The sequence below is a fragment of the Pyxicephalus adspersus genome, chromosome 4, assembly GCF_032062135.1.
Source record: "Pyxicephalus adspersus chromosome 4, UCB_Pads_2.0, whole genome shotgun sequence".
Classification (NCBI taxonomy): domain Eukaryota; kingdom Metazoa; phylum Chordata; class Amphibia; order Anura; family Pyxicephalidae; genus Pyxicephalus; species Pyxicephalus adspersus.
Genome location: NC_092861.1, coordinates 7,970,933 through 7,985,530, shown reverse-complemented (window position 1 = coordinate 7,985,530; position 14,598 = coordinate 7,970,933). Strand labels below are relative to the sequence as shown.

The 14,598-nt window shown below is 40.7% G+C and overlaps 2 non-coding genes across 2 annotated transcripts; both read left to right on the top strand.

Moving 5' to 3' along the window:
* The first annotated feature begins 7,513 nt into the window (after positions 1-7,513).
* LOC140330261 (U2 spliceosomal RNA) lies at positions 7,514-7,702 on the top strand. The gene has a single exon (XR_011920724.1). It is a non-coding gene; the product is annotated as a U2 spliceosomal RNA (small nuclear RNA).
* Positions 7,703-10,432: 2,730 nt separating this feature from the next.
* Positions 10,433-10,625, top strand: LOC140330247 (U2 spliceosomal RNA). Its single transcript, XR_011920714.1, has one exon. It is a non-coding gene; the product is annotated as a U2 spliceosomal RNA (small nuclear RNA).
* Positions 10,626-14,598: the final 3,973 nt, after the last annotated feature.

Below are 14,598 nucleotides of genomic sequence, written 5' to 3'. Positions count from 1 at the left end.
CGGTAGGACCTTTGCTTAAACTACAGTCTGGTCTGCAAAAACTGGACCACGAAATAATAATGTATGGCCTCTTCGGTTCAATGGCTAAAAGGAAAATCAGAGTAATTTGGATAATAATGAACTGCTTAAAATTGGCCATCTGGAAAACAAGGAATATCTACGTGTACAAGGAGGAAGACATATCAACTCGAGATTGCATCAAGTATGATATTGGGAAGATGTATGATTTCTTTCTGGTGGACTGTAAACAAGTGGGGACGCCCACTGCAAAGCGTGAATGGCGCCTGAATGATTGGAATGCGCTTGTGGTATGAATGTGCAAACTAATTATGCCTTTTTCCCCCTTTTTTCTTCAGGTTCGTAAAGCCGACAAAACCCGAAGTTTCATCCAAGTTAACGCTTACTGTTTTCTCCTTTTCAGGCACAAACCGGTTCTCCTTATCAAGCCCTAACATACGGATGTTCTCTTAATTTAGATGCCGACATTGACAGGATTTTTTTGCTTAAAATCTAAAAATTTTCTTCTTTCTCCCTTCATCTAGGTCTTGTGATTATGACGCGTAGAGGGGAAGTACCCTTTACTACCCCCTAATTGGGGATTTAGTTAGGTGTCTCAGGAGTAAAATGGGGCATGTTATCCTGCTTCCTACGAATACAAAATGTAGTATGATAATTTGTATGTGTTTTTTTCTCTCTAAGGTCCAAGGTTTAGCAGGGCAAGAAGTAGGTCCCTGTGTGAAGCCTTGGATCCCAAAAACCTTCTGAGCCTCTGTCAGAACGGTATATATGACGCACGAACTGTGCTTTCCCGGAAGGGTTTACTTTGGAAATTTATGGCACTAAAGGTGCTTTCCCCCCTAAAAGGGGTTTATGCTTTTGACCACTCATGCCTCAAATGTCCTTTATTCTTGGAAATGTATTCCTGATTATAATACTAGTCTGTGACTCCTGTACTGATGTGGTGGGAGATACAGCTGACTAATGTGTATGCAATCCACTTGTAACTTGACTATGTCTGTCTATGAGATGATGGAGTAATGACGATTTGTATTTGATGTACGTACATATTTCAAACTGCCTGTCTGCCAGGCCTTTGCTAGGCGACCAAAATATACAAAGCTACTTGATGGTCGAAGCCAGTCCTCTGACAGGCGACCACTATGTTTATGATTGGGCAAACCCTTCCCCTAGAGGCGGACAGCCCTTTGTGTCCTTTTCCTTTTAAGGTTGGAGACCATTACCACCTGAGGACAACAGGACTCTCCTCATTCCCTTGGATTGTTTGCTGGACCAAACTACAAGACAAGTTACCATCTTGGACTTTAATTTTTTGGGGAACTTTCCCGGATCTTTGATCTTCCAAATTATGGACTTTATGGATTTGTCCTAATGGACCCTACATGATTTCATTTTTGAGTGGATTGGCCCAAAAAGGACTATATGTTGTCACTTATACACTTTGAGTGGACTCTACATAGCCAGGTGTGCCTGGGCATCTGGGAAACAAAGCTGGCCTCTCCTCTCACTACGACCGGCCCATACTGGGCCCACGGGGGCAGGCCCACTTGGGGCCCTTAATGGGTTATTGCTTCTCAGCCTTTTGGCTCCGATCAAGTTCACTGCGGGTTCCCTCCCTGCTGCTATTGGGGTAGACGCCACCAGAAAGCCCAGAGAAGCGATCGCCATAGAGTCCCAGACTGTATGGTTTTTCTTGCTTTTTCTATAGAAGGATTTTTGATTTGCATATGCAAATGGATGGAGAAAGGAAAAGGCGATCTATGCGAGAGCCTGGCTCAGGAGAGCTGAGGATTGTCAATTCATTCAAGATCATCTCCATGGGTGGACTTATGGACCTGAAAACTCTGGTTTCCAAAATCTTGCTGGAAAAATTGGGAGTTCGCGGTGAGGATATCCTCAGGAAGGAAAGAAACAAAAAAAAAAAGAAAAAAAAAAAAAAAACCCCACAAATTCTTTTTGACCTTTGTCAATTCAAGTGCCTGCAATTCCTTCCATGATCAGGTAATACAAAATCTTGATGCAAAAGAACTTGACGGTCTTACCTTTGTTCCCTTGGTTTTTGGTAATGAATTGGTAGCCACTGTTACCGTGCACAACCCCTATTTGCAACCGGGGGACATTCTGTACTATCTAAACCGTGTTTGTTTAAAAGCTCTTTTTGTTAGGAAGGACCTTAATGAATTCAAGATCTGAAATGGTAAATATATATTTAAAATCATTCTTAAACCCAGCCTGGAGTCACGAGGCGGTGTCTTTCACCTTCCATCAATGGTTCAACTTGGAAGGGATCGCATCTTCATTCACTACAAAAGTATGCCTACATATTGTCGGTTGTGTAATCAGTTCTGGCACACTGCAAGTGAATGCCAAAATAAGGGGGTAAAAACTTGCAGGAAATGTGGCCAAGGAGGGCATGAGGCCAAAGAGTGCCCAAATGAAGTAGTGTGTAATGGATGTGGTAAATCCGGGCATTCCTTCAGGCAATGCGAGGAAAGGAAATCCTACGCTCAGTCTGTTAAAACCATTTTAAATTCCAGTCTTGTTACAGGACAGCCTCCTCAAAAAGCTCGAGGTGGGGTGAGTGGAAGGCCTGAGATGGAGAGGGCCAAACCACCAGCTGTCCCAGTTGAGTCACAACAAAGACCGTTGGCCCAGGAGGTAAATGTGGCGTCAGGAGGTGAGGTCTCTCTGGGAATTGTAAGTACTGAAACCGGTGGCATTGTCCATCCGGACCCACCATTGGCTCTGGAAGACAATGAGGATGTAGAAGTGGATATGGATACTTCTGGTAGTTCTAAAAAACGTACAAGGTCTGAGGAGGACAAGGAGATACAAAATAAAGTTAAAAAGAATACGGATGATTGTACAGGTCTTCCGGTATTATTACAAATGGTGGATAGCATACCACAAGCCAGTGGGGTTGTGGAGGGATCTGAGGTCTGCCCTGTTCCTCCAGACCAGGAAATAGCCTTGGTGGCGGGGACGGGATTGATTGAAGAGTACCCCCCAACCGCCTTAACTGACCAACATGAGATTAGTGACATTCTTTCCCCAGGTTTTTTGACTCCAGGAATTATTGGATCAGGACCCAGGGATGACTGAAATCAATATTGGTTCCCTTAATGTTAGGGTATGCAAGAGCCCTAGAAGAAGGGCAGCAATTTTAGATGTTTTGGGTAAGCTCGATATGACCATTATCTGTTTGCAGGAATGTGCCTTGGATTATCACCCAAACTACAAACACATTTCAAGCCAATGGATTCATGGTACCTCCATTTGGTCTGGTGATAACAGTAACCCCGCGTCTGGAGTTGGTATTTTGGTAAAGGGAAATGACATCAAAATTTTAAGTTTTGTGGAGGTAGTACCAGGCAGGGCCCTGGTCGTTAAATGCCAACTAGACAATGTAACCTTTGAATTAATGAATGTCTACGCCCCCACAGATAAACAGGAAAGAGAAAATTTTCTACAAACAATACAACATTTTCTGGTTAGATCTAACCCAACTTTGGTATGTGGAGACTTTAATTGCCTCATGCCTGGGGAAAAAAGAGCTGGCTCTAGGTCCCGCAGGCAGGACAAAACATCCAAAATTTTGGAAAAAAAAGACATAACTCTTGATTTTGATTTACAGGACGTTTGGAGATCTTGTCATAAGGACGACCCAGGGTACACATGGGAAAACTCTTTGTCCAAATCCAGGATTGACTTCTTCCTCGTAAGTAAGAAATTGCATATTACAAAAGTTCAGTTGCAAAATACAATCTTCTCCGATCACAAGATGTTAATCGGGAAATTTAAAATCCCTGGAATAGCAAAGGGCAAAGGGGTGTGGCGGCTTAACACCTCTTTGCTAGAAAAAGAAGGTATAAGGAAAAAGTATGAAAAGTTATTTTCAAAGTTCCAGGAATGCAAAGGGAACTTTCCTTCTATTGTGGATTGGTGGGACTGGGTCAAGTCCCAGACCAAAATTTTTTTTGCTAAAAAGAGAGCATACAAGAAGCAAGGGATAAGTTGATATGGTACAAAAAACTTAATACCCAGCTGCAAACTTTCATATACCTTCAAAATAATGGGATTGCAATGAAGGAGCAAATTAATAATCTTAAATCCAAAATTAAACAGGAGATTAAACAAAGAGGAAAACAAATCATCCATAATGCTAAAGTTCACATTATGGAGAACGATGAGAAGTGTTCCCGTTTTTTTTGCCGCAAAGCTATGGGTTCAAAACAAAAGATCACCAAAATAAATAATGCTACTTCTCCAGATGATATGCTAAAAGAAGCTCAATCCTTTTACACCCAACTCTTTAAGAGAAAAAATATAGATTTGAACATAATAGAGGATTGCTTAAATAATCTGGAGCAAAAATTGGAGAATAGTGACCACCAATTATTTGAGGAAAAATTCCAAGAACAGGAGATCTTAGAAGCCATTAAAAATTCTGAAAAAAAAAAAAAAGGCCCAGGTCTTGATGGTTTACCTTTAGAATATTATGTCGAATTTTGGCATGTCATTAAAAATGATTTTGCAGCTGTGTTACAGTCAGCCGCTGGAGGAAACAAGATGCCGGCATCATGGAAAAAGGGAGTAGTGACACTTCTGCCGAAGAAAGGTAATTTGGAGTCTTTAGAGAACTGGCGCCCAATAACCTTGCTGAATAGCGATTACAAAATTTACGCTAAGATTTTGGTGGGTCGCCTCAAAAAGATCATGAGTAAGGTTATTCACTTCAGCCAAGCATGTGGGGTTCCGGAGAGATGTGCACACGATAACCTGAACTCTCTGAAAGATGCGGTATGGTACCAGCGTGATAGAGACCAGAAAATTGCACTGGTTTCCTTAGACTTTGCCAAAGCCTTCGATTTTGGTATCACATGAATTTTTATGGGCTGTTCTAAAGAGAATGAACTTACCCGAAACATTTATACACAATTTCTTTTCTCTCTACAGTGAAGCAACCAGTCAAGTTCTGGTTAACAGTCACCTTTCAGGAAACATCCCATTGGAGTCCGGCGTAAAGCAAGGTTGCCCTCTGTCCCCGCTGCTCTTCGTATGTGCCCTGGAACCTCTGATGGCTCTTATCAGGAAAGATAAATTGGTAAGAGGGGTCCATCTGCCGGGAGGTAGTGGGGACACGGCCAAAGTACTCGCTTATATGGACGATGTGGTGGCAATTTGCACCACCGAAGCTGCTATCAATAAAGTCCTCCTTCTAACAAGTGTATTTTGTGCCGGATCAGGATTTAAGCTTAACTTGAACAAATGTGAATGCTTAACGCTAGGTAATTGGAGGAAAACGGATATCAGAATCAAAACTGTTGACTCTGTTAAAATTCTGGGGGTCCTCTTTGATGGCTCCAACAATGGACAAGCTAATTGGGAAAATGTTAAGAACAAAATCCAACAAAGAATTGAGCTATGGAAACTCAGAAAAGTAACCATGGAGGGGAGAATCCTTATTACAAAAGCAGTCATGTTACCTTTGATGCTCTATCTAAGCCTTGTATTCCCACCTAACAATAACATCATTAGGTTTCTGAGCAAAATCTTGTATCGGTTCATTTGGAACTCAACAGCGGAGAAAGTAAAAAGGGATATATTGCAAAGGGAAAAATGCAAAGGTGGAAAAGCAGCTCCGGATCTGAGGAAAGCTCTATGGGGTAGCTTTTTCTCTTTATGTTTACGAAATCTTAAGGAGAAACAAAATTATTGGAACTTTTTCCTGAAGTATGCCGCCGGGCATATATTCAGAAGAAGAAATTGGTTCATGCCCACCCTAAACACGCCAATCTTGATTACGCCTCCAAAACAATATGTAATTCTGGAAAAATTTATAATAGATTACAATTTAAAACAAATAGAACCGGAAAATTTAAGAGTGTTTGCTAAACGTAAAACAGCAATAAGAAGTGAAATAACAGTTCCAATAGCAAATTTTGGTGAAGCTAAAGCAAAAAATATATAAGCAAAAATATATGCATCAAGTACGCTCTAGGAAAGATGTACAACTTTTTCCTGTTGGATTGTAAACAGCTGGGGACGCCCAGCACAACGCAAGAATGGTGTTTGAATGAATGGAATGCTCTTGCGGTGTGAGTGTTGGAAGAATGGAGTGCTTTTGTGGTCTGAGTGTTTGAATGAATGGAATGTTCTTGCGGTCTGAGTGTTTAAGCTAATCTGTTTTTTTTTTCTTTTTTAGGTCAAAACATGCTCTGGATTTGAAAAGTCAAGTTTTAACTAATATTCTTTCCCTCCTTTTTTCCCCCCTTCTCCTTTAGGGGCAAACCAGATTTGGATCTGTCTTAGTGTTTATTTGGTTCTCAAAATGTAGAAGCCGGCTTAGGCAGGTTTTTTTCCTTCCTTTATCTAGTTATTTAATAGGTCTGGATTTCCAGGACAACATGGCTACAACTTGCAAGTGGGGACGTATCCTTTACAGCCTCCTAATTAGTAGTTTTGACAGGAGTTCCAAGTTTAAAATATGATGTGTTTTTCCTTTTCTAACTGTAAAATGTTGGGATCTGTTCATGTATGCTTTTTGCCCAAGGTTTAGCAGGGCAGCAAAGTAAGTCCCTGTGAGAAGCCTTGGGTTTCTGACCTTCTGTGCCCTTGCCAGGATGGTCTACATGTGTTGGCACAGAAATTGTGCTTTCCCGGAAGGGAATTTCATTATCAAATGAGGTATTCATTGTACCAAATTGACGTTTCCTCCTTAAAAAGGAGCTTTATGTTGAGTCCAAGGGCTCCCATGTTACAAATGATCTCTTTTTGGAAAAATGTTTTTTTCTGTTCAAAATATGAAAAACTGTATACACCTGTACCGATGTGGTGGGAGTTACAGATGTTAAAAATGTATGCTTAAAGTTTACTTTTGACATATTTATGTACTAAACATCTCCTTCATGAGTGGAGTTTAACATTGTTATGTATTATGCTGTCTATGCATTATATGATGTAAAAATTGATGGTCCTGCCGATCTTTGTTAGGCGACCAATGTATGAAACCGTATTATGGCCAAGCCAGTCCTTTGATAGGCGGCCAAATGTATATAATTGTGTTAAGGTCAGCTGGTCCTATGATAGGCGACCAAAAATTGTATGTATAGGCCAAGCCCTTCCCCTAGAGGCGGGTGGCCTTTTATGCCTTTTTGATTTCCTTTTTGTTCCCAAGGTTGGTCTTCAAGTTCTTGCCATCTGGGAAAAACAACAGGATTTCCTTTCATGAAGATTATCTTTTGGATTTCCTTTTTTTGGACTATCTAATACAACACAGGAAGAGACATTTTTCTCTTGCCTTTTTCATTGGGGGACCACCCCTTGGACTCTAAAGACTTCTTGATTTGCCCAATTATGGACATTACGTTTATTTGTCCAAACGGACTATGTTTGATTTTGGTTACCTGCTTTGAAGTGAAACTTTCTTGTTTTCCTTTTGAAACTTATTGTATTACTTATATGATCTGAAAAGTGATTCTTTGTATGTACGAATATTGTTTTTTCTCTTTTCATAATAAAAATATAAAAAATCTGTTCCTATCAGTTTAATATCTGATACGTCCCCGATCTGGGGACCATATATTAAATGGATTTTTAGAACTGGGAGATGGAAGTAGAGCTTGCTCGGTCCACTCCACGCATCGCCCTGGTATTGCAGTGCTTCCAGGACCTTACACGTCTTCTGGCAGTGCCCCTACGCCCAAGCCGTGTTGAAGACCATGGAACAGGAACTGAGCCAATTCGTCCCGAGAACAGCCATCACATACTGCGCTATGCTGTATGGCCTGTTCCATGGCGAATTCAGGGAAGAGGAAGTCGAAGGAGCTTGGAGGGTTTTGAACTGTATTAAGGACGCTATCTGGTGCGCTAGGAAGCGCCTTATCCTCCGGAGGGAGAGGATGTCCATCGAGGACTGCCGCAAACTGTCTCTCAGTCTGATCAGAGACTACACCCTCATGGACTTTCCAGAAGAGGAAGAATATGCCTGAAAAGGCCCCCTCCCCCCCAAGTTCCCTTCAGAATTGTTTTAATGTGTGAAAAGTGTGAAATTAGTTTTGTAAGAGCTCAATAAAGCTTCGGGCCTGGGAGAGCTCTTAGGGATGGTTTCAGTCTGGTTTAAGATGTGGATTGACAATCGGTTGGGGTGGTTTGCGGCACAAAGCCGCAGTATGGAGGGATGTATGTATTTATTTGCGAGTGTGTTGTGGGGGATTGTAATGTAGTGTTATGCGCTGCGTCGCAATTCCATGTATGTATGAACCCTGATTGTATTGTTTTTGAAAAATGTGATTAATAAAGCAATTGTGTCTTGGCTGAAAGTGCTAGTAAGTAGGCGGACGGCTGCCTCAGCCTTGGGGGGTTCCCCTCATGCTGCTATTGGGGTAAGCATCCTCCGAAAGCGTGAGAGGCGATCAACTCACTAGTTCGCTAGTGGGGGCTTGGTGGGCGGAGAGAGATTTGCATGTTTATGCAAATAAAGGAAAACATAGCTGTTGCTATGGAGGAGTCAGGGAGCTAGGATGGAGGCAGTGTCCCTCCATACGCACGCATTCCTAACGCGGTGCGGATACTTTTTGGTGATGAGAAGGATGGTTTGCTTCTGAAATTTGTCGTGGAACAAATTCTTTTTGGTGTGGCAGGTGTCCAAAAGAAGGAGGTGGTCGTCATTTATGACAACGCAAGAAGGAAGATTTTTGATGTGGTTTTCTCGGCTGAAGGCATTTATTGTGATTTTCTTGTGAAGATTAAAGAGAAGAAAACAGACCCCAGGTTGGTTGGTGTAAAGTTTATACCGCACTTTAATGATGATACCATTCTTGTGGTTAGGATGTTTTCTCCTTTTGTACCAGTTGAGGAAATTGTGGTTTTCCTTAAGAGGTTTTGTTTGGAAGGAAAGATTTTGGTAAAATACTAAATGAAATTGGTATTTGGACTGGCAAGTGGAGATTTGCAGTTCGATTTAAGGACAAATAAAGGCCGCCAGTGAGATTCCGACTAGGGAAAGTGAATTGTTTTTTGCTGGTATGCCATCCTTCTGCAGGAAATGTAGAAGGTATGGACATGAACAGTCTGCATGTAAGGCTATAGCTTGTATGGTTTGTGGGTCACTAGACCATGTAGGCGTGGCGTGTACAGAAAACAAAAGGTGCCATTTGTGTGGAGAAGGACATCTATATATGGTTTGTCCTTGTCGGAAGAGTGTTGGTGGATAAAGGAAGTATGATGCGGAAGGGGAGGTGATGGTTGAGGATAAGGCTGAGGAAGAGAGAATGGAAGAAGAGGCGGAGGGTGTGGAGGAGAGGAAAACGTCTAAGCAGCCTGTGCCTGTGAAACCAGTGAGTGATCCTCAGAAGAAAACGCAAATAAGTGGTTGTAAGAAAATAGAGGAAGCACCCAAAGAAGTGATTGAACCACAGGGTGAGGTGGAGGTGAGTGAGAAAATGGAGGAAGAAATCAACGTGAAACAGCCTATACCTGTGAAATCTATGTCTGATTCCCAGAAAGAAACGGTTGTGAAAAGAAAGAGTAGGTCTGTGAAGAAGGTGGAAGTAGTAAAAAAAAGTGACTGAACAGCAAAGTACAGAACCTTTAAAAAATAAAAGTGAGAAGAAAGAAGAAATACAGACGCCGAAAAAGAGGAGAGAGGAAACGCAAGAAAAGGTGTCGAGAAGTGTCTAACCTGGGTTTTCAAGTAAAGAGATAGAGACGGGTGGACAAGAGGAAGAGTCGGAAGAAGAGGAAGATGAGGAAGAGATTAAAAAAAAAAATTAGTTGGTGGGATAAAATTACTAGAGAAAGAGCCTTGAAGATTATATGGGAAGGTGGGTTTCCGAGTAAAATGGAGATGGAATGGATAAGGGAAGTTTTGGGGAAGAAACGTTTGTCAGAGGGTACAAAGGAGTTATTAGAAATAGAAGTAGGTATTAGGAATGTAACAAGAGGGAAGGTGGGTATTTTGTCAAAGGTGTTTGGGATTCTAGAGTGGTTAGACAGGACTTTTCATACAAAAAAGGGAGTGGATGCTATAATTTGGACAATTATGGTGGAATTTTGTATGTTAGAAAAAGCATCTAAAGAAAAATTGGATTTCTTTTACGATGGGAAATTTTGGGTTGAAAAAGAATAGCGTGTTTATTGTATATAGTTTTTTTTTTTTTGTTTGATTTGTATAAGTACAGTTTTTGGTTTTGTATGGTCAGATGAACAAGTTTTAGGTTTTTTTTTTCTTTGTATTCTGGAGTAGGTGTTAAAGCTTTGTTTCTTTTGAAGGAAGAAAGTAATTCTGTTAATTATTTTGTATAAACAAATTTAAATATATAAATGTATTGTTTTTTTGTCTTCATTGTTTTACAAAAAAAAGTTTTTATGATGATGAGGAAACGTATAAGTTCTTGGAGGCCAAGAACTTAAGACGATTTTTCTGAATAAAAATGTAAAAAAAAAAAAAAAAATCGGTTCTTATCAGTTTAATATCTGATACGTCCCCGATCTGGGGACCATATATTAAATGGATTTTTAGAACTGGGAGATGGAAGTAGAGCTTGCTCGGTCCACTCCACGCATCGCCCTGGTATTGCAGTGCTTCCAGGAATGGTGCAACTCTCTTATATGGTACTCCAAAGACAGAACAAGACAAAATGCTCAGGAAAAAATGGCAAGAAATGGCTGCAAATGGCAAGAAATGGCTGCAAATGCCAATCAGATGTCACATCTGACTGGCAAACCTTTGGCCTTGGGACCCTGGACCCAAGGAGGAGAAGATGAGGAATTATTTTCGCTTCGAAATTGCGGAGGATAGAAGGGCCGAACTTCAGGTGCAAAATCTGGTGAAATTTATCTTGAAGCAGGATCTTGGATTAACGGAAAAGCAGATTGTGTGTTTGCAGGATCACAAGGTTGGTTATTTCATTTTAACTTTGGATGGAATGAAAGCATGCCGAGAAGTCTTGCAAAAGTTGAAAGAAAGAGAAGGATGGTAGATATAAGGGGATCTCGGTGGGCATCTTGTTAGCGGAAGCCTAGGTGCCTTTGGTAATTCATGTCTACAATCCTTTCGCAAAACAGGAAGATATTGAATGTCTTTTGAGTCAATATTGCTCTAAAATTCAGTTTGTGAAGAAATTAGAGACTGTCCCAGGAATATGGAATGGGAAATACCAGTATATGGTTAAGTTTAAAGTAGACCCTGGAGGGGAAACGGATTTGAAATACCCCCCTTCAAGCTTCAACCTAGGTAGAGACCATGGGTTTCTGTTTTTCCCCGGGATGCCTGATTTTTTCAGGAGGTGTCAACAGTTTTCGCATAAACAAGAAGACGCAGGAATTGTTGTCAAATTGGTCATGAAGCCTCAAATTGTAAAGGAGCAATGGTATGCAACCTCTGTAAGGGGGTGGGCCATGGCTTTGGTAAATGCCCAGTGTGGAGGCTATATGCAATTGTAGTCAAACAAAATGCAAAGAAGGGGGAGGTCCCAAGGGAGGGGACAAGAAAAGGAAAACAATCAGAAGACTCCACAGACCAGCCAGGAGGGAGATTCTGGTAAGCGGAGTAAAAAGGATAAAAAGGATAAAAAGAATAATAAGGAGTTGGAGGATCAGGAAGAAACAGTGATAGAGGACCAGGGGTCTTTGGATCCTCATCAGGGTGGTAAAGGATTACAGGAAATGTCAAGTGGTGTAGATAAGACTCCAGTAATACCGGAAGGGAATGAGACGGAGGCGGAGATGGAGACTGGTGGCATAGTTGAAGAAACACAAAGACCTTCGGCAGTAGTTGACGAGAACTTCTCCTAACCCAGAAGGGGGAAGGGCCAGGGTAGAGGGGGAAGTGGAAGAAGAGGTTAACTCCAGAAGAAAAGTGGAAATTAGATTCGCCCCAGGGAATATGATGCTAAGCTTGGGAATAAGTGGGTTACAGCCGGCAGTGGGTTGTCATCCACAGAGCAGGACATATCTGATTTTTCATCATGAATGACCTCAAGATACTCTCACTTAATGTGAGAAGTGTAAAGAGCCCAGAAAAAAGGGCGGCTTTTTTTGACTTTTTGAGTTTACAGGAATTTGAGATTTGTTGTCTACAGGAATGTGGAATTGAACACGACCAGAATTATGAGTTACAGAGGAAAGATTGGTCCTTGGGTCGCTCAGTGTGGTCAGGGGACAACCAAAATAAAGCATCAGGAGTGGCAATATTGATAAAAGGGCAAAACTTGGAGGTTAAAACCTTTGAAGAGTTGGTGCCTGGGAGAGCCCTGATGGTTCATTTCAAACGGGCTGAGTTGGAGTTTAGAGTGTTAAATTTTTACGCCCCTGCTAAAAAACAAGAAAGGGTGGCCTTTCTGGAAGTAATACAGCATTTTATACAGGGATCAAGTCCTGTTCTGGTGGTAGGAGATTTTAATACCATCCTGGATGATGAAGTAAGAGGAAGTGGAAGTACTAGCAATAGAGACAGGACAAGTGAATTTCTGTCTAAGATGATAAGAAATTGTGATCTTAAGGATGCATAGAAACTGATTCACAAAGAAGAACCAGGATATACATGGGAGAACAAGAACAACAAATCAAGGATAGATTTCTGCTTTTGTTCAAAAACTCTGCAGATATCACAAAGTGAGTTAATAGAAAATTTGTTCTCAGATAACAAGATCCTAAAAATTGGAGTAACCATACCTGGAGAGAAAAGGGGTAGAGGGGTGTGGAGGTTAAATACATCCTTGCTGGACAATGCGGAAATTCAAGGAAAGTTTGAAAGCTTTTATGGCTTTCTAAGAAGACAGAAACGGAAGTTTAAGAAAATGGTTGATTGGTGGGAATGGGCTAAAGTGGAGCTCCGAGAATTTTTCCTCAAAATAGGGAAAAAGGAGGTCGAAAAGAGGAAGAAATGGTTTAAATACCTTAATACGAAACTACAAACATTAAGGAAATTTGAAACATGGGGAATAGAGGTGGACGGTCAGATTAACCAAGTTAAAAGGGAAATAGCGGAGGAGATTAAAAAGAAAGGGAAAGAAATAATATACAAGGCTAAGGTTGATAAAATAGAACATGATGAAAAATGTTCCAGTTTTTTTTTTCAAGAGAGCTTCAAGCAGGAAGCAAGAGATTGCCAATATTAATGGTAAATAGAGTTATTATGGAAAAAATTGAAGAAGTTCAAAAATTCTATCAAGAGTTATTTTCAGAGAAAGAGGTGGACGCATCTCTAACAGAGGATTGTATTAGAGTCTTAGAGAGAAAGCTAGACGTGGAAGGCCAAGGGAAACTGCAGGAAGTTATGAAAGCAATTAAGGAGGGGAAGAGAGGAAAAACGCCAGGCAGTGATGGTTACCCATCGAATTATACCAAAAGAATTGGCATATAATGAAGGATGACTTAATGGAGGTATATAAAGAAGTCTTTGAAGGAAATCTTATACCAAGATCATGGAAGAATAGGGTAGTGACCTTACTTGCCAAAAAAGGGGATCTTTCAAGTCTGGAAAACTGGCGGCCGATAACGCTGTTGAATGTCCACTATAAGATAGGAGTTCATTTTGATAAAAGCAATAATGGGAAAAAAAGTTGGGAAATATTAGAAGATAAAATTTCCAATACTTTAGAACTTTGGAAATTGAGATCCTTGACAATTGAAGGGAAGAAGTTGGTAATTAAAAGCGTGATATTACCCAGGCTGTTATATGTAGGGTTTGTATACCCAGAAGAATCTCTAAGCATTAAAAGAATCATAAGGAAGTTATTTACCCTCATTTGGAACTCAAAAGCGGAGAAGGTAAAGAGAGAAATAATGTACAAAGGGAAACTAAAAGGAGGGAAAGAAATACCGGATGTGCAGAGATATATATGGACACATTATTTTTGTAACTGCCTGATAGCTTTGGGAAAATAAAATGTATGGAGTTTCTTTTTGAGATATGCCGCCGGGCATTTCTTCAGGAAATACGGGTGGTTTAAATTGTCCTTAAATAAATCGGCACTACTAACACCCCCTAAACATTATGCCTTTTTGGAGAAATGTGTTGAAGTTTTCAAGCTACAAGGACTTAAAAGGGAAGAAATAGAAGACGTAAAAAAATTGAAGATAAGACTGGCAAAGGAAGAAATGATTAATAGAGTGGCATGGTACACGGAAGACCAGTCTAAAGAAATCTGGGAGAAAGTCAATGTTGGTTATCTAACTAACGAACTAAAAGACCTGGCATGGCAGATAGTGCAGGAATGTCTACCTACTCGAGATTTCCAATATAGAAGAGGGTATAGCAAAGTAAACAAATGCCCCAGGTTGGGCTGTAAGCAGACGGAAACAACTATTCATATAATGTGGAATTGTCCCTTTGCCCAGAAATTATGGAAGAAAATAGGCCCTTTACTGAAGTTCCTGACAGGTCTAGATAATATAGATCACCAGGTGGTGTTGTATGGGTTTGGAAGAGCGGACAGCCCTGAAAAGAAAAGAATACAATGGATCATAATCAACTGTGTAAAAATGATTCTATGGAAACTTAGGAATATTTGTGTCTTTAAGGAAGAGGGAATCAATACCCAGGAAGGCATCAAAATGGTGTTGAGCGAACTATAT